The sequence below is a fragment of the Pinus tabuliformis genome, chromosome 7 (genome assembly GCF_031772625.1).
Source record: "Pinus tabuliformis cultivar Carrire ecotype Pingquan chromosome 7, CPIR1, whole genome shotgun sequence".
Taxonomy (NCBI): Eukaryota; Viridiplantae; Streptophyta; class Pinopsida; order Pinales; family Pinaceae; genus Pinus; species Pinus tabuliformis.
In genome coordinates, this window is record NC_142293.1 from 1,445,372,676 (window position 1) to 1,445,393,337 (window position 20,662).

Below are 20,662 nucleotides of genomic sequence, written 5' to 3' on the forward strand. Positions count from 1 at the left end.
TATGAGTGGGCAAATGTTATTGAGTTATTTTGATTACAATTTCACTCTCTCATAATAGGAGTACAAACCATTTCGACATTGTTGGTGAGAGTACTGTCTATAAAGCAGTTTCTTTTTTGCCAGTAAAATTGCGTCTTATTCTGCTGTGGCTTTTCCTTTTCTCTTTAGGTCTGTTTTTTCCTTTTTAAGTAGAGTAGCCTGTTGTGCGAATAATTGAAATCCACATAACAAAATACTACTCTCTCAAGTTAACATTCCTTGTTATATTACTATAATTATAAATCACATTTGGTTGTGTGTGAAAATTCTGACTCCAACTCCGACTCCGACTCGGCTGAGGGTAGACTCCGACTCCGACTCCGACTCGGCCGGCTCGATTTCAATGACTCGGTCATTGTAAAAAATACATTAAATATTTTTTTTAAAATAAAAAAACAATTTTAAAGATTTTCATTCATGTTTCCAAACTCACAGCATTAGAATATAGATAGAAGACAACATATGATCAAAGTAGGCTCATGTATATATCCATTATATCAAAATGGCACCCAGTGCACTGTCCAATACATACATGATGATGATATAGAGATCAAAACAAAAACACATAACCAAGGAGGTTAGAAATGGCCTCTACAACAAAAGTAAACTGTGACCAGTACTACTGGCTACTGCTAGAGGAGCCAAGATCATCTGGATCAACCTCTGGAGCAAAGAGAACAAGAGAGAGTTTAGCATTGGTTCGAATCTCAAGAGGTTGAGCTTAAGCTTTGGAGGAGGCTTGAATCTTAAGGAGCAGTTTTATAAACTTAAGCACCCAAGTCGAATTGTTTTCTGAGATATAGGCAGTGTATAGGCATCACTTTTCTCATCCAACAGTCAGCCAAAAAGAGGCCGAGAATCTCGGGCCTCAGCAGCACAATTCTCCGGCCAGTCTGAGCATGCTACAGCATGATTTTCAGGAGGCTTCAGTGAGTTGTCTAGGGTAGAAAAGCCTGCTACAGGAGTTCTAATTCTAGCAGAGAAATATATGTCAGAGTTCTGAAGTGTTGATTGTTCCTTGCATTAAATTCCTTGTACACTGTAAGCAAAAGGGAGGCCGTATTTTTCATTCGATGAGAGAGACTGTGTGAAGAGGCCGAGTAGGCTTGGACTCAGCCGAGCCGGTCGAGTTGTTAGACAACTCGACCGGCTCGATAATAACCCGGCTGGCTGAACCGGTTCACAGGCCGAGTCGACCCGGTGAGACCTTGACTCGGACCAACTCATCTAACAACTCGGCCGGCTCGGTAATAACCCGGCTGGCCGAACCAGTTCACAGGCCAAGTCGACCTAGTGAGGCCTTGACTCGGACCAACTCGGCCGAGTCGGTTCTGAGGCGGCCGTATCTTAAGACACTGGTTATAAGGGGAGATGGATATTGAATTGGAGTGCAATGAAATTTAATGTGTCCTTTCACTTATTAGGTATCTAATGTGATTTCTGTTTTCTTTGCTGCTCGGGTGAGAATGGCCAGTTCCAACCTAGAAACACATCGGTGTTGTGTGGGCTTCGAGCAGAATTGCAATTTCATAATTTTATCCACCAGACTCTCAAACATTTCTTGTGATGAAAATATTCATGTCCATATTGTGATCAAAACAAAGTCGATTTTCAATTCATACCTCACAGTTTTCAAGTATTAAAATGTCACATCTTACTTTTGTTCTGACTTGTTCATGTACATGCTTACATTTATGACCTATCAAAGTTTTCATATATTTGCAGGTTACAAGAGAAATTGTCTTTGTCAGATATTTAACGCCCCTGATTTTCAAATTTAAATGGGAATTACAAAATGGATTTGGAATTTTCTTCCATGATCTTGTATGCACATGCCTGTGTAGTGTACGACTATGCTGTCATATCAATGCATTCACTTTTTTCTACCCTAGTTTGTTGTTCTGTCTTTGTGTCTCCACTGCCATGCCTTTCAGGGTGCTTTTTTATTTTTATTTTCATGTCGTATTTTTGAAAAAAAATGTCCATCACTTTTACTGGGGTTCTAGTTCCACACGTCTGTCATTGGATTTCTACTGTATAGGGCACATTCATGTTGTTGTCTCTCTGAAGTTTCAGATGACTGGTGGTCAAAATTTCACTCTGACAATGCTGCTGTTCATGTGATTTTTTTCTTTCATTTACTGTCTTTTCTCATCTCTTCTGATGCAACCAGTGCTTCAGGGTTTGAAAAACAGGGTATGTGACTGCTGGTGCAAGTTACAGTTGTTTATTTTGCTGGTGTGATTGGTGCAAGAAAAACAGGCTTCTCTCTTTGTATTTTGCTGCTGCTGTGCAGTCATATTGTTTTACTGCAATATCTTCCTGTAGGATGCCCTCTGGGTTTCTCTCATGTTATTCTGCTTGCAGTTGCCCTGTCATGGACAGTCAACATTTCACAGAGAGGTTGTATGCTGTCACTTTCTGTTGAATGAATCAGGTCTGTCATCTTAGAAAAAAATGTATCTCTTTTGGTTATAATTCTCCCACCATGGAGTCACTTCAAAAATAATTATTTGCTGATTTTGCAATTTAAAAACAATCATTAATTCCTAAACATAACTTGTCTTTTAGTTTGAATATAGAGCATTGCTGATGGCCTCCTGATTTGCTGATGGTGTCTCTCTTTATTCTGTGTGATAACCCCGATGTTTCAAAATTTGGGTCAATGTCATTCTTTATGGCCTCTATATTTAGTGGTGCTGTAATACCATGGAGGATTTTTATGGTTCTATAGATATCATGGGTTAATATAAGGCACATAAATGTCGAGACAATAGTGAATTTTATCTGCTATTGATGCTGCAACAAGTATATGCATGCGATCTTGAGGTGGATTAGCCACATTACATATACCACTCTAAACATATTATCCCACATTACATCATTATACGAGATGGTTGGTTGTGGTGGTTTTACCTCATAACCACTAACCTTAACATCTAAATGTTAGATTGGTCAGTTTTCTATTTGCTGCTGCCATTAATGTCTACTAACATATTCAAGATTGGGAGCGTTAGGCTATGCACATTACATATATGACTCTGATGTTACATATCTCATCACATCTTTATATCACACTCTTGGTTGGTTATGGTGGTTCAAGTTCTTGACTGCTAATCTCAACATCTAATTGTTAAGAGTGATGTGATGTCTATTAACCACAGAATAATTGAATGCAATTTTGGAGCCCGACTCACCTGGTTCAACAAATTTCAGAGTTCCAATTTGAGATTCGCTGAATTTCAAGTGCATCGAACTTAACCACATATTTTAAGGAAAATTTGAGCTTGAATAAAATTGCGAATAAAGTCATTTAAAACTCGTTTCCATGTGTCGAAAATTTGTGATGTTTGCTTTTCAAGGGTTAAAAAAACACCTAAGACAACCCTTGCTCCGCCTTTCTATGCAGCTATTTGTTGTGCTGCATTAATCCTACAACTTGATTAATTTGAGCTCTCTTGATGGTGACTCTGCCTTATTCCTCTCTCTCACATTGCTGCAAAACTATGCTCGCAGCAATATGCTAAATTACTAGACCATGTGGCTACAAGCTTCATTTGAGTCCTAACAGTAAAGGCTACAGAACATTTTTTGACTAGGGTTTGAAGGTGGAGGCTACAAACCAGCCTCTGAAGGAAGAGGTTATATGGTTTGAAGGTTGAAGGCTTGGATTAGATCATAGTTTAAACTTTACTATTTCTCCTTCATTTTGCAGTCATGATTTTAGTTTTTGGCATCAATGTTTTCAGTCAACAGTAGTAGTCAACATCATTCCCAAGGGCCTTGCTCAACCCACATACCATGTTTTCGTTTAGTGGTAGCAATTGCATCAGTTCACCCTTTATAGTCTCTTGAACTCAATGCTGTATTTTATTTTTTAGCTAATTTTTCATTGTTGAAATTTTATTGAATTTCATGCTTGTCAAACTTGAACATGAATTTGAACTAGCTGACTTAAGTTGGACCTAAATGGTTGCTCCTCGAGCTAAATATCATTTTTCCCTTTGTTGCATAGTTTGCCTTTTTGATCAGTTTGAGGGGCCACACTTCATCATAAAGATTGGTTTTTCCTTTGGTTACCATTCAAATTTGTATGGAACTAGCCTTTGCTTCAAAAACAACAATGAAGATAAAATATGTACTTTATGAGGGGTTGGCCAAACATTTCATGCCTGCCTCCTTCCTTGCATAATTTGTCTTCTTTATCCATCGAGCGGGGCATACTTCACCATAAAGATTGATTTGGCCTATTTCTACCAATCAAATTTGGATGGAACTAGTATTCACTTGGAAAAGAACAATGAAGGTAAAATATGGACTCTATAAAAGGTTGTCCATATGATTCAATGATACTTTTAGCCCTTATCTTGGTAAGCTCCTTTTTTCTCATCTTGAGAAGATTTTTGTTTTCTTCTAGAATTTGTGACATTGACCGTTAACATGTTTAACTAGTCTTAGATCATCAAGAAACTCCTTGTTAAGTGAAGATGAAAAAGTGCTTGTTTGTATGAGAGTCAATTGCACATCAAAGCTTCATAATAGATTGCAAGTGATGCACATAGATCTGTAAAATATACAAAACGTGAAGAATCAACCTACACCAAGGAAAATATCAAAGTTAAATATTTTTGTCTTATCAAGTAAAAATATAAAGCAACAATCTTGGTAGTGGGTTTTTGAGGTGGTGTTATGTTAAAATTGGCAACTAGGGCCAAACTCCACATGGGTCATCTTATTTATGACAAGTGATATTTTTCTTGGATTCCTCTCTCCGAGAGGTGTAGGATTGATCTATAGATCATTCGATTATGACATGTACAAATAAAGTTACGAATTTACTTTGATTATGGTTAAATTGTCAAGGCCGGCCAGCGAACTTATGTAGGCTCAGAAGCCCAACAATCACATCTATTCATCCTCAATGTTGCATATAAATAGAAGGTGACTTAACCTCATTTGGACACGCTCATCTTCACACTTCTCTCTCTCTCTCTCTCTCTCTCTCTCGCTCTCTCCTCATTGATTAGGTACAGATTTCTGGGCCTCTCTCTCTCCACACGTCCAAAATTTCATGAGGCTGAAATTTCAGGAGACCGAATTTTTGGACAATTTGACCAAGTCTTGACCAGCATGCATTGACCTCCTTTAACTGCGTTTTTGTGAGGGCTATCTTTGTCTGGGCAGGCCGCATTTTGGGGCACAAAAAAGGAGGCTAAACGTTGACGATTGACCATCGTTGAATGCAGCTATGGTTGACTGCAAGTGGGTTGTTTGACTAGACTTTGATAGGGATGAATTTGATTGTTTTGAGGGTTGTTTTATCTTGCTGTTTGGAGGCCGAAGATGATTGAAGTTGATTGATTTGCTGAGGGTCAAATCTGCCCTGTTGACCATCGTTGACTTTTCTGGTTAGGGATCTTTTGATGCTGTTATAAATTATCGGATTTCTAAATTGTACTATCTCTCTCTGTTGAACTATTGAAGACTAAAAGAAGATTTGATCAAGGGTTTCCCCACATTGGGGTTTGTCCCTAGCTGGTGCCACATCTTGTGTCCTCTTGTCTTGGCTTGTCTTCTGCTATTTATGTTTATGTTCTATCTGCATTTTACTGTCATGTTGATGTGATTGCTAATCTGAATATTGGTGCTGGGCTAATAAAGAAATTGAAGTAAAATTGCTCTAAAGCATAGAACATACCATTGTTGCCTAAAATTAACGTGGTATGAGAGCTAAGGTGAAGACAAAGCCCATGCAAGAGTGAAAGAGCAATCACTAAAGACAGTTGGACAAGGACAAAAGGCTCAATGGGTTCCTCATCCTACTTCCCAGCTCAAGACAAGCTCCATGATAAATCTGACTATCATGGATGGAAGATGTCTCTTGATTTGACCTTGGAAGAAAAAGAAGTGATGGACTATGTGCAAGGTAAAATCGCTGAACCTCCTTCAAATGCACCGACTGCTGCTAAGACCAAGTATAATAGGGCTGAAGTCAAAGAAAAGAAGATTATCAGGGATTCCATTCACAAGCATCTGGTGGCCTACATTTCTGAATTTAAGACCTCCAAGGAGATCTTTGACAGGTTGGTCGGCATGTTCAAGGTTAGTAATGCTAATCAAATTCTATTTCTCTAGAATAAGTTAAAGGATATTAAGAAGGGCAAGGACGAGGACATTCAACCCTATTTCTTGAGGATTACTAAGATCAAGAATGATCTACTCTCGATTGGAGAAGTCATTCCTGACATGGAACTTACTCTCACTACCCTTTGAGGACTCCCACCTGAGTGGTATGTATTTAGAACCACTATACTCAACAATGATCGAATTCTAGGGTTTGAAGAATTGATGTCGAGATGCATTCAAGAAGAAACAAGAATGGTGGAGCAAGAAATGCCTTATAGTAGAGGCAACACAACTGCATTCTCTGCTCATGCCAGAAGGAGAAATAATGCAAGGTCTAAAGGTCATTTCCATGGAAAGCCTGGATCTAAGGGAGGAAGGAAGAGCAGTTGCTTTGTTTGCAATAAGTTTGGTCACTATGCAAGGGAGTGTCAAAATAGAAGGGACACATCTCATGATGATGATCACAATCATTCTAGGGGCAACTTCAACAGCAACGATCAAAGGAATGGCAGGTCCAATGACAAAGGAAAGAGGAATGTGGGACATCAAGGAAATAGTCGACCCTCCAAGAAATCAAGGAACTCCAGGTATGAAGAATCAAATGTTGTTAACAATAAGCAAAAAGAGTACTATCTTATATCGACCCTTTTCACTGCCTCTCCTCCAGACACTTTGGGAAATTGGCTGATTAATAGTGGTGCCTCAAGGCACTTCACTAGATACAAGGAAGCCTTCTCTAATCTGATAGAAAAGGAGACAAACTTGGAGATCATCCTTGGAGACGATGCCACCTATGTCGTGAAGGGAGTAGGGAATGTTACCCTTTAATTGAATCAAGGTAACACTATTCATTTGCAATAAGTATTATATGTCCCTGATCTCAAGAAGAACCTGGTGTCCATTTCAGCCATGGAGGACAAAGGATTCAAGGTGGCATTATTTGATGGAAAGGTATGTGTTTGGAAAAGAAAATCAAGATATTGAGGACTGATAATGGGACTGAGTACGAATCCAATGAATTCCAAGATTATCGCAGAGAATTTGGCATTAAGAGGGAGACTACAACGCTATACACTCTTAAGAAGAATGGTGTGGCTGAAAGGAAGAATCGCTCTATTGTAGAATCAGTTCATGCCATGCTTCATGATCAAGGCCTTCCAAAGTTCCAATGGGATGAAGATGCAAATACTACCATATATGTTCAAAACCGATGCCCTCATCAAGCATTGGACTCCAAGACTCCCGAAGAAATATTCACTGGTAAGAAACATTATTTTAGAATTTTTGGAAGTCTCGTATATTTTCATGTGCCGAAGGAGAAAATAAGCAAATTGGGTGCATCTGGGAAGAAAGGAATCTTTGTGGGCTATACTGAAAATTCTAAAGGATATAGAATTTATGTGGCTGGTCAAAAGGAAGTTACAATAGTCATGATGTCACTTATGGCGAAGATATGGCCCTCAGGAAGATCAACAACCTTCCTATCCTAAGGAAGGACAAAGAAGTTGACACCGAAATCAAGGTGAAAAAGAGGACGAAACGATGCTTGATGTTGATGAACCTATGGATCCTATAGATCCTCCTCATGAGCCTTCCTCCTCCAAGAGGAGACCCTCGTGGCTTAGGGAGACTCTCGAAAATGCCGAGAGACACATTGCACCAAGGGGGACTTTCCGTCAAAGAATGAAGTCGAATAAGTGTCAAGGATACTTGACCATCATCAACACTATCATTCAAAATGGGTCTTCATCATTTGAAGAAGCCGTAAATCAACAAGTATGGAAGGATGCTATGAATGAAGAATACGAGTCAATTATGAAGAATGATGTTTGGGATGTGGTCCCTAGACCCTAGGACAAATTGATTGTCACCTCTAAGAGGCTCTACAAAATCAAGCATGGAGTTGATGGAAGTGCAAACCTTCTCATTCACAAATGTAAGAGGGAGTTGGCTTTTGAATTTGAGATGAAGGACCTAGGACCAGTGTTTTACAAGCCGGCCGTTTCGAAACTGACTCGGCCGTTTTGAACCGGTTCATTACCTGCTGGAGTGACTCGGGCCTCGGCCAAGTAACCGGCCCGGTGGACCGAGTCACACATGACTCATGACTCGGCCGAGTCATGTGTGACTCGGTCAACCCGGCCGGGTCCGATATGAATCGGCCGAGTCACAAGGGGACGGCTATAGGGTCTTGGTCTAGGAATTTTTAGCTTTGTTTCTACTACAGGTAGTGCGAATAAAAGGCATCTTCTTCAGGTTACGAATCTGAGTTCTAAACCATGGAGAGACAAGCCACATCTTGAACTCGTTGCAGAACTTTGAACCATATAAAATACATCCACAGAGAGCAGGTGCCTTGAGTAGCTCACATATCATAGGAGAACAGGAGCTCGCATAAGAGATTGTAAATGTCACCGAAAAGATCGCATAAGATAGAGAATACGAGCCACAGGAAATTAACATAAGTGTCACAGAGATGCTCGCACATGAAATTGTGATCAATATACTTCAAATAATGCTCAGACTCCAGAGAAGGAGGCTTCAATTTTTAAGAAGCTCGAACCAAACTAAAAGACTTAGGTCTTCAATAGTATTAAGCCTTTCAAAGGAACTTGGACAGGCCTACACAGTACACACTTAATTTAACTGGTATTGTAGCATAATACTGTCTCGGCCTCAATTATTTTTCTATGATACCTTCCACCACAGAGGCATGTGAGCTCCTTACACAATTAAGACTCAGAAGTAAGCAAGGGATTAAAGTGTTATTGTCACAGTCATGTTTTTGAGATTCAAAATTGGAGTTTAGGCTTGCAATTCCTATGCCAACTGTGTTAGGAGAGTATTAATGTAGAGTGAATCCCATCAATGGATATGCTGTCATAGCATGATAGCTGCAGATATCACATAGATAGGAATGGGACATCACATAGATAGGATATCACATAGATAGGAATGGTTTTCTTTAAAATTATGTTTAAAATCTATAAAATTATGTTTTTTTATAAAAAAAATAAATATTTAATGTATTTTTTACAACGACCGAGTCATTGAAATCGAGCCGGCCGAGTCATTACCGTTTCGGAGTCGATCCTCGGCTGAGTCGGAGTCGGAGTTAGAGTCTTAAAACATTGCCTAGGACCGATGCACTATTTCCTAGGGTTGGAGGTCTGGCAAAAGGCAGGCGAAATTTTTCTCTCTCAAGGAAAATAAGTTGTGAAGATATTGGAAATATATGGGATGGTGGACTGCAAGTCCGTGACTATTCCAATGGAACTTAACTATAAGAAGTTATGTGGTAGTGTTGTTGGACCTGAATTGGGAAATGCTTTTGAGTATCGTCAACTCATAGTTATTGCTGTTGTTGGTGAACTCCCGTCTGGACATATGTTTTGCAGTTAACACATTGAGCCAATATATGGTTGAGCCTCATCATATACATTGGATTGGTGCCAAGAATCTTTTGAGATATCTTCAGGGCACAATCACTCATTAACTGAGATACACTGCCATATATGTGAGGTTGTATGGCTATTCTGATCTTGATTGGGCTGGCAGTGTGGTGGATCGCAAGAGCACTTATGGATGCTATTTTTTTTGGGTTCTGCTTCGATATCCTGGATGAGCAGGAAGCAGAAATTGGTTGCCTTGAGCATCGCCGAGGCCAAATATATAGTTGCTAGTATGGCCTCCTGTGAAGCTGTCTGGTTGAGGAAGCTCTTTAGTGAGCTGTTTGGACATGTGCTCGATACCACCGTGATCCTCTACAACAACCAGTGTGGGATTCGATTATCAGAGAATCCTGTGTTTGATGATCGCTCCAAGCATATAGATATCAGGCAACACTTTATCCGGGATATGGTACAAGAAGGAGTAATAAGGCTCCATCACATTGGGATTGATGAGCAGGTCGCCAATATTCTGACAAAGCCCGTAGGGAAGGTCAAGTTCTTGGCCTTCCGAGAACGACTTGGAGTCGTGGAGAGACCCTCTTATGAGGGACCTATATGAAATGGACATTGAGCTCTGGGAGCTCCGGGGCGCTTGGGGTACTTCTTGGAGTGATGAGCAACCATATGGTGAGTGGTTAAACCTTCCCCTAGTGGTTTGCTGTGTACAGGGTGAGTGGTTCAGCCTTCCCCTGCGATACCCCTTGGCGACATGTAGGCAGGATGAGTGGTCCATCCTTCTCCTGCTGAGACATCCTACCCATGCAGTGTGGGACTCGTGGGAAGTACCTCTCATTTAGCCATTGAGCAGGGAAATGAAGATAGGGAGTATAGGACTACTGATGGATGCATCGTGTACTATCATACTTCCTATGCTAGGATGACCGATATTGATCTGGGATCAATTGGAACTGACTTCGGGTCAGTAAGGGTGGTATGACACACTCTCCTTTGATTGGGACTGAGTTCGGGTCAATAGAGAATGGTATGATACATTCTCGATCACTTCTTCTTCTTCATAGTTTGGTAGAGCAGAGCAAATAGCAGAGATAGTACAACTTGGCAGATGGGTTAGCAGATGGAGTTCAGCCTAATTGAATGGAGTGTTAAAATTGGCAACTAGGGCCAAACTCCACATGGGTCATCTTATTTATGACAGGCTGACAGCTGATATTTTTCTTGGATTCTTCTCTCCGACAAGTGTAGGATTGATCTATAGATCATCCGATTCTGACATGTACAATTAAAGTTATGAATTTATTCTAATTATCGTCAAATTGTCAAGGTCGGCCAACAAACTTATGTAGGCTCAGAAGCCCAACAGTCACATCTATTCATCCTCAATAGACGTTGAATATAATATAAGGTGACCTAGCCTCATTTGGACACTCATCTTCACACTTTTCTCTCTCTCATCATTGATTGGGTACGGATTTCTAGGCCTCTCTCTCTCCACACTTTCGAAATTTCAAGAGGCCGAAATTTCAGGAGAGCGAAATTTCAGGAGGCCGAAATTTCAGGAGACCAAATTGTGTTGACCTCCTTTGATTGCGTTTTTGTGAGGCTATCTTTGTTTGGGCACGCCGCTTTTCAGGGCACATAAATCAAGGCTAAATGTTGATTGTTGACCAACGTTGACTGTAGCTAGGGCTAACCGCAGTTGGGCTGTTTGACTAGACTTTGACTAGGTTGAACTTGACTGTTTTGAGGGTTGTTTTATCTTGCTGTTTGGAGGCCGAAGTTGACTGAAGTTGATGGATTTGTTGAGGGTCAAATCTACCCTATTGACCAACGTTGGCTTTTTTGGTTAGGGCTCTTTTGCTGTTGTTATAAATTATTAGATTTGTAAATTGTACTATCTCTCTCTGCTGAACTATTGAAGACTAAAAGAAGATTTGATCAAGGGTTTCCCCACATTGGGGTTTGTCCCTAGCTGGTGCCACATCTTGTGTCCTCTTGTCTTGGCTTGTCTTCTACTGTTTATGTTTATGTTGTGCCTGCATTTTACTATCATTTTGATGTGATTGCTAATCTAAATATTGATATTGGTCTAATAAAGAAATTGAAGTAAAATTGCTCTAAAGAATAGAACATACCATTGTGGCCTAAAATTAACATGTTATCTAAACATGACTGTAACCAGGCGATTCGACCGATTTGGAGGCACAACTAGTCTCATTGGTTGCCTCAAACAAGAAAGAGCTGTCCGATATTGAATCGACCAATTTTATACGAAATTTTCTAGGTCCATCTGATGTGACTAAGGACCCTCAAAAGTCAAATTAAAAAAAATTATAACTGGGGCGGCCTAATACTCAACCCAAGGGCTCTACTAATGCTATGTAATTAATTATAATGTTAAATTCTTCATGTAAAAGGGAGGGAATGTCACTTTTAATTAAATTTTTAACATTACCATTAATTGTTTCATGATGTTCGAGAGTGGTTCCAACCTCATTGGATTTCATATAGATTGCAATGTTTCCTTTGGATTTTGTTATGTATGAAGGTATGGAACTAGCATTCAATTAGGAGCACCGAGCCCTTTATTTATCTGGATGTTGTTGGCATTGATTTTTGAACTCCTCTTCCATGATCATAGTAAATATGTACTCATCACTCAAACAAAATCTTGATTTGACATGTTAAGCTTTTTTCTATCTTATATTAATGCTTATAGGGTGATATTAATGATGAGGATCACAATATAGACAATGATTTTGACGATATGTAGTTATTTGTTGTAGCATGATTTTTTTGGACTCTAGAGGCCATTTAGGGCCTCTTTCCTGATGTCTTTTTAGTTTAGATATGGATTGAAGTCGGTGCTATTTTGCTTATATGCACCCTCACTTGCTATATATAGATGAGAAACTTTGCATGTTTTTGTATAATGGTTTGGATTCACTAGGATGTGTTAGAAATGTAACTAGTTTCAGTCTTCATCATTGTTGTTGTACTCATTTCAATATGTATATCTTATGTAGCAAACAAAGAAGAAAGAAAAGCTATTATTTTTAAAGCATGGGTTTTATGCTTCTTATTGATTGTTTTCCAGGTCAAAGCATGTTCTTCATGCTTATGGGGTTTGTTAAGTCATAGGATTTATTGTCACGAGTCAAGAGAGTCAACATCATGTTTATAAGACCCTTCCGAGCAAGATGTATCTTGTAAAAGAATTTATTTTTGGTGTCTAGAAGGTCCTCGAAACCTCCAAAAAGTACAAGTCGGCCTTAACAGCTTCAAGTCGTCCTAAAGGAGGAAATTCAACCTCTTGGAAAGGCTATATAAAGGAGCATATTTGACCTCATTTGGCTCTCACTCACTCACATGTTTAATCTCTCAAGAACACATTCGATCTGAAGTTGGGTGGAGTAGAAAAGGAAGAGTGAAGGTCTCGAAGGCAAGAGGAAACCAAGGAGATGGAAGAAAACATGTTTTTGGGCTCTATCTCTTTCATATGTGCGAAATCTAAGGTTTTTGCAACTTCTAGTAAGGCCAAAATTGCAGGAGATCAAGTTGCAAGATCAAGTTGCTGGAAGAACGAGTATTCTGATTTAACCTCGTCGACCTTGGTAAACACTCTCTTGCTCAAAGGAGGATCTCTGGAGGAACTGTCTTGTGCCTGAATTAGGGTTTTTGCAGCAACTACAAAACCAGAGTTGCAGGTCAAAGTTGGAGTATGGAAGCTGGGGAAAGAACTTGACGCTGGAGGCTAGTTAAAGCAGGATTGAGCCTTGGTTGATCTGACCTAACAAGAAGGGCTGACTTGGTACTTGGAGGAGGAGCTAGTCTAGGGTTTGGGTCTTTGTTGTCTTATTTGAAGTAGATTCTATAAGAAGGGATTTTCCGGGTTTTCCCCTTGGAGGGGTTTTGCCCTGGCTTGGAGCCTAACTTTTGTGTCCATTGTCTTTACTGTTTTTCTCATAACGTTTGGTTGATGAAAATGATCTAATAAAGAAACACAAGGAGATAAATAGGATACATATTAATATATATGTTCTTTTTGTCAAAATTTGAATATTTATGTATTTTTTGGGTGACTGGTTTTTTTGGTCTGGTTTTCTTTTGGTTTCGGTCTAGTTCGCTTTTTGGGATTGATCGATCCCATTAATGCTTGTCACCATTCAACCATCCACAAATAGAAATCAAGTACAATTTGATTACTATGAGATACGAGATTGAGTTTCCAACACTGTTTGAGATAATGTATCTCAGTTGAAATTGCTTGACAACAATTAGTTTTTAGGGAGGGACATTTGTTAATGCATGAAGGAATCTTGGTGTACATAACTTTTTTTGCTGTCTGTTGATGTATTTTTGTTGGCCTGTGACACACAATTTTTGTTAATATCATAAGAATACGTTCCTTTGGAATTCAGTGGAAGCCTTGAAATTGAACGTTGGCACTACCTCAAACTTTGCCTATGTTAGATTCACACATAATTAAGACAAATGTGCAAAAAAACATGAAGAAGAAAGTATAATTGTGTAGTCATCAAGTAATGCAACACCTTAATGTATTGTAGGAGAGGAAGGAGTATGTTATGCTTAATATCCCTAATCACTGAATGGTCATGTGTAACAAACAATTCCTGTTTGTATGTGTAGACAATATATTTGTAATTGTATAATTTTATTGATATATAAATAATTGATAGAATGAATAAGAATGATTGAATATTACAATGAACCCCCCATAATAAATACCTCGACGGGGTGCCTTTTCACTAACGGAAATGTCTTTCTGATAAGACACATCTTTTGATGAACTAATTAACTTATCATTATTTATTATATTATTATTATTATGTGCATAACATTGCCATCCCTTCAAAATTTCTTTTCCCTCAAAGCAAAAATAATGAGGGATGTCGTAGGCAATTTTTTTTTTTTTCTATTTATTTCCCATGATGAGTCCTGCTCATGAATTAAGTGTTAATCTTTTTGCTTGAAAACAAAATTAACTTGTTTGACTTTATAAAATTTTAGGTCGCCACTAACTTCAATTTCATTTTACTTTTTCTAAGTGTAAATTCTAAGTCCAATGATAATGGTCCGATTTATTTAATAATATTTTTCCCCTTGTGAATTAGATTAGTTGATTTCTTATTAATATAATTCTTGGCCTAATTATAATTCTCTAACATTTATATTTGTGGGTCAATATTGAATACCAAAAATTGTAATGCTTAGATACGCCCCCACCTAAGTCACCTGACACGGGGATTCTGGATTCGTGGTGTCAAATTCGGACACGTTGACCCCCCGGAACATGACACGTAGGATTCGTTATATATTATTTTATTAAAATATATATATATATATATATATATATATATATATATATATATATATATATTAAAAATTAGATATTTCTTACACAAATTTTAATTAATGATACAAATTCTTTGATTTCAAACATAGATCTTCATCTATAGCTATTAGCATGCATAGTACATACAAAATTCAAATAAATGTCAGTGGTACTGGTCACATAAATGATAAATCTATTAAATCATGATTCATAATTCATAACTGAAAGACAACTTACAACTACAAGATAGTAAGATAAACACACTGACAACTGTAGTTTTCTCATTAAGTCATAGAATCAAAATGTGTTACATAGGTAGTGCTGGTGCAATGCCAATGGCAAATAGAAATAGAAAATATAAAACAACTACAGGTATACAAGCCTCAAGGCATCAATCAGCATTAGAATCTGCATCATTGTCCTCATCATCATGGTCCCCACTGCTCTCCTTTGCATCCTCCTCCTCCCCTGTATCCATAGTTGCCTCTGCGTCTGCTGGTGTGGAGGTTGATCCCTCTAAGTCATCAAATCTAATAGGCTCTAGCACTGGATCATTGAGATCCATGTTGGCCAATGCCAACTCAACAATGGTGCCCAAACCCATATCATTAGGAAAGACATCCCACATCTTTGTCTTTCCCCTCAACCACTCTTCCCTCTGCCTGTAAATAAGACGAAGGTTGGTGTGCACATACACCATTGTCTCTGCCCTGGACTGCTCAAGCCTGCTCTTCTTCACACTATATAAATTCCCATATGTGCTCCAATTCCTCTCGCAACAAGAGGATGAAGTCACCTGAGAGAGGAGCCTCATGGCTAACTGCTGAAGAGGAGGGCTTGTTGCCCCATGATTTGCCCACCAAGAATAGGGCTTCTTAGCCCCCTGTCTCTAATCACATCATAACCTCCAAATTGACCACTGCTAGTGGAAAACTCTGCAAAGGCATCCTCCACCTCAGCGAGTAATGCACTATCCTGATAAAATTGCCTGAATGCCTCTTTCCTCCCCTGTGGGATTTCACCATCCACATGAGGAGGGAATCTGCGGGAAGGTCCACCATTCAGCTACTCATGGCTGTAGTATTTGGGGTTCAATGAGTGAGCCAAACAATGTAAAGGTGTACAATTCTTGTCCCATCTGCTGACAAGAATATCATGTATGGTATCACAGAAGGCCTCAGGTGATGTCTCATACTCGGGGCACTCACTTTGTAGAATAATGCTCCTCACAGACTCAATCATGGAATCCCATCCCTCATAAACCTCTCCTAGGATGGGTTTGTCTGTATCTGCAAATCGAAGCAAAGAAATGATAGGGTGCATGATCCGAATAATTAGATCTACCCTCTCCCACCAAGCATCATCTAGCACTGTGTCCTTCACTCTTTTAGAGGCTACTTGATCTGTCTTTCTCCAAAAAGACCAAAACTCAGAAATAACCATGGACCCAAGAGCGGTCTTGACCTCCCTCAACCTCTTCAACGTCATGAATGAAGATGCAAACCGTGTATCAGCGATCTTCAACAATGATAGATTGCTGTACTCCTTGTAGATAGTGAGGGCATTTGTATGATTTTGCACAAAGTTACGGATATGTCTTGCATCCTCAATAATGCTTCCAATCCAAAGCACATCAGAAGCAATGGATTTCAGTGCTAAGTTCAATGAATGGACAATGCAAGGTGTCCAAAACACTTGTGGATATTTAGTTTCCACAATCATGCCAACAACGTTGCAAACAGGTGCATTCTCTGTAATGATTTGCACACAAGAATCAACACCTACATCTTCAATAACTTTAATAAATAACTCACCAATAAATTGTGCTTCCTTGTATTCGCCAAGTGTATCCACTGCTTTCATGAAAACTCGACCACTCAAGGAAGACACCATGAAGTTGATGATTGGGTGTCGTGCTGGATTTGTCCATTCATCAGAAACAATGCTAACCCCAGATGTTGGCCATGATGCTACAATAGGCTCAAGCATTTTTTGCACCTCTTTTTTTGCCTTTGTCAACAATGTGGTTCTCAGCTTCTCTGACCTAGGATGCACATACCCTGCTGGAGCCCCTTGAGTTAGAGCTCGACACATCTCAATAAATAGAGGTGAACATGCAAGATTAAATGATATGAAGTTTTGATAGAAGAAGAAGGCAATGGTGAGATCAAGCTCTTCCCGTCTCTCTTTTTGGAAAATCTTGTCCATTGGACCAAGTGCTCTTCTTTTTGATGCTTGTCCCCCAATAGAAGTAGAACTCTCAAATGGAAATTTGGTGGTGGCTTTCCTCAAAAATGGAAGGGGGTCTTCATTCTTGGGTCTTTTTGATTTTGGAGCCACATGTTCCATTCCAGCATTGGCCTCATGTTCCAATTCTTTTCTCTTTGGTAAAGAAACAACTTTACAAGATCCAATCCCACAACCAGGTAAAGCCAACAAATGTGATTTCACACGGTAATATGTGCTTTTGAAAGAAATGTGACAAAAGTTGCATTTCCATTGCACATTGCCTCCTCCCTTTCCCTTGGTGTTTGGCCCATCCTCTCTTGTGACATATTTCCACAATGGATATTTATCATTGTCTTTAGGTCCTCTTCCCTCAACATTACTTGCAACAGACTCTGATGATATTGGGGGAGGAGGGGCATCTCCACCCATGACATTCTTGCCCTTCCTTTGCCCCCTAACTGCTGCCTTTGATTGAGCCATGAATACTGTAAAAGAAATGAACAAAGCATGCACAAATTTGTAAACAAAAAATCATATACAAACTGCTGTAAGAAATGCAAAAAAATGGAGGTGAAATGCACTTACCTGGTGGTTGATTCTCCTTGCTGAATGCTCTACTCCCTTAACTCCTTGCTGCAAACCCTTCTCCACTTGCCAACAGCTCACAAAACACTTGCCAAATGAAAATATGCGTGGCTGTAATGAGCAAATACGCCCTTTTCATACCCGCGCAGGTCACTTTTTGAGCCTAGCGAGTCCTGGAAAACAGGACACGATTCCCAAAATCGTGACATGTTGCCAAAAATCGTGACACGTAGTCGGATTCGACGTGTCAAAAAAGGACATGACGTGTCATGGGTTTTGGACACGGATCTCGAGAGAATCGCGTCGGACACGATGGATTCAGGATTTGTGGGGCCTATAGGACGAATCCAGTTACTTAGGCCCCCACTCTTTAGATTTTATAATGGGCATTAATATGATCTTTTTTTCCATCATGCCTCTCGAGGGAATCATCTTCTCAATCACACCTCTTGGTGAAATCATCATAAATATGTTTCTAGTGCTCCATTAAATAAAGTGATGGTACATAAACAAGCCTTTATTGGGCATTTCATCTTGTTATTCATTAGTATCGACTGCAATAATTTCCATTGGAATACAGTATGGGAAAATGCCTATGTTGCATGACTTCACCTCAGAAAATTCTTTCATCGAATCCCTCTCATATCTGTTCAGTGATGCAAGGTATCCTCTTAATTCTGATAAGGTCTTTGGAGCAAACCTTGGTTTGATTTCCCCGAAAACAAAATAATCTAGGATGTGGAAACAATTGTGTACTAGTAAAGGATGATCAGAGTTTGTATTCTTCAAAAACTCTACTGCAAATATCATAAGATAAAACCACAATCCAATGCATTCAGAGGTTGAGGAGACCATATTTCATGCCATTATATGGGCCTTCCTGGCAACCACTGTTTCATATAGCATATGCATAAGTTTTTCCTATTCCAAGGCCTTGAAGAGAGTTGAAGTGTAATATGCACGAGGTTCTCCAAGGGACATCAAGAATATTTGCATCTTTTTGTGGCTTGATCCCACAAACAATCGCTAATGTCTAGTGTTTTCTGTATAACAAAATTATATTGAAATCAACTTCTTTCAACTCGTTGTCTAGTGCATCCTCCAAAATGTCGAAAGGTGTTGCATCTCTCTTGTCATTGACTTGGGTTTCGTTAGGAAATAGCGGTAGATGACAACACAAGTAGGAGTCGTTATGTTGTGTTGATGCCCAAAGGGTTTTAGGACCTACAATGCTCGAATCTATTCCTTTGACTGAGCAATTGTGATCTCAACAACATCCTTTCTTCATCACAAATATGTGACATCATCTTCTTGGCCTGGAAATTTTGACAACAAACTTTTAAACTTTTTTGTCACCTCGTCACCTTCCCCCATGAAAGGACTAGGTTGGTTTTCGATAATAGATTGAGGATTGCAAATAGCTAAATAATGACAAAAGATCATTTCTTTGCAGAATCTCTTGTATGTATTCCTTTCCTCTTCATTGAAAAACTGTTCATCCTCCTTTGTCTTTGCTTCGAAGTCGTTACTAAATTGCTCGGCTTTCTGTGTGAGGTTCTTCTTCTCTGAGATGCTTTCTATTGTATTGATTGTTGCAACCCAGTCTTTGGTGAAGGATTCTACTTGTCACTTGTCGACAACATTTGAACCTGCACTTATATCTTTACCTTGAATACTCTTTGAATACTTCCCTTCTTCAATGGAAATTTAAATTTTACGTGTCAGATCCCTTATATCAAAATCCATCGGCGATTTTGTAATCAATTCTTTGATTTCCTATAGCAATTTTTTTGTGTCATTGTTTGCCCTTAATTCATTGAAAAATGTCTTGGTTTCCCTAATTTTAGGATCTAAAAACATAATGGTAGCCAAAACTTGGCTCTGATACCAATGTAACAAACAATTCCTATTTGTATGTGTGTAAACAATATATTTGTAATTGTATAAATGTATTGATATATAAATAATTGATAGAATGAATAAGAATGATTGAATATTACAATGAGGCCCCCGTTATAAATACCTAGGCGGGGTGCCATTTCACTAGTGGACATGTCTTTCCGATAAGACACATCTTTTAAAGATAGATTTGAGTTTTTTTTGCCATTTTGGTTTTTTATGCGGTTGGAGAAGGAGAAGAGCTTGTGGTGATTTTCAATGAGGGATTGAGGACCAAACAACCATTATCATCACCAACAAAGTTTTTTTTTTTTTGTGGATCATGTTGGAAAATCTTGAGACTTGTAACTTATAAATGATTTTCCTTATCTTGATAATTACTTGTGATGTTAGTTGGTCTTTAATTAATTTTTTAGCTCAGTTCATCAAGCAATTACCAAAAGCAACGAAGATCATAAGATATAGGCTCCAAGCTAGTGAAAAACCCCGCCAAGTGGAAAACCTAGAAATAAATGCTTCTCTTCTTATAGAATATTCTTACAAAGAGACTTCCAAGACCCAAAGACCAAAACCAACAAGCCCTACAAGACCTAAGCCAACCCCCAGCAAGATCTCTTCCAAGGTAGCTTACGAAAAAAACTTCGATATTGCAACTTTGTTAGTGCAAGTTCGGCCTTTGCAACAGATATTCGGTCTTGCAATTTCGGCTCCTGCCACTGCTTCAGAACCTCGTCCTCCTGCAACTAGCAAATTCACAAACCCCAGTGAGACAAGAAAAGTGAATCTTTGACAAACTTCAACTTCTGCTCCTCTTCTTTGTTGTCCAGCTACTCTCTCTTCTTTGCTATTGCAGATCGAACTTGTGTGAGATGAGTGACCAAATGAGTTGAATTCATCTCCTTTATATAACCTTTATTGAGGGCCGAGTTCCCTATCTTTAGGCCGACTTGCTCTGCTCCTTGGGCTGACTTGATCTGCTCCTTGGACTGACTTGGTATTGGGCTTATCCATGGATTTT

The 20,662-nt window shown here is 39.1% G+C and overlaps 1 protein-coding gene across 3 annotated transcripts in view; it reads left to right on the forward strand.

Annotated features, from left to right (window-relative positions):
• Positions 1 to 20,662, forward strand: part of LOC149253129 (sister chromatid cohesion protein SCC2-like) — a 360,249-nt gene that overhangs the window by 201,275 nt on the left and 138,312 nt on the right. The gene's annotated exons all lie outside the window — the stretch shown is intronic.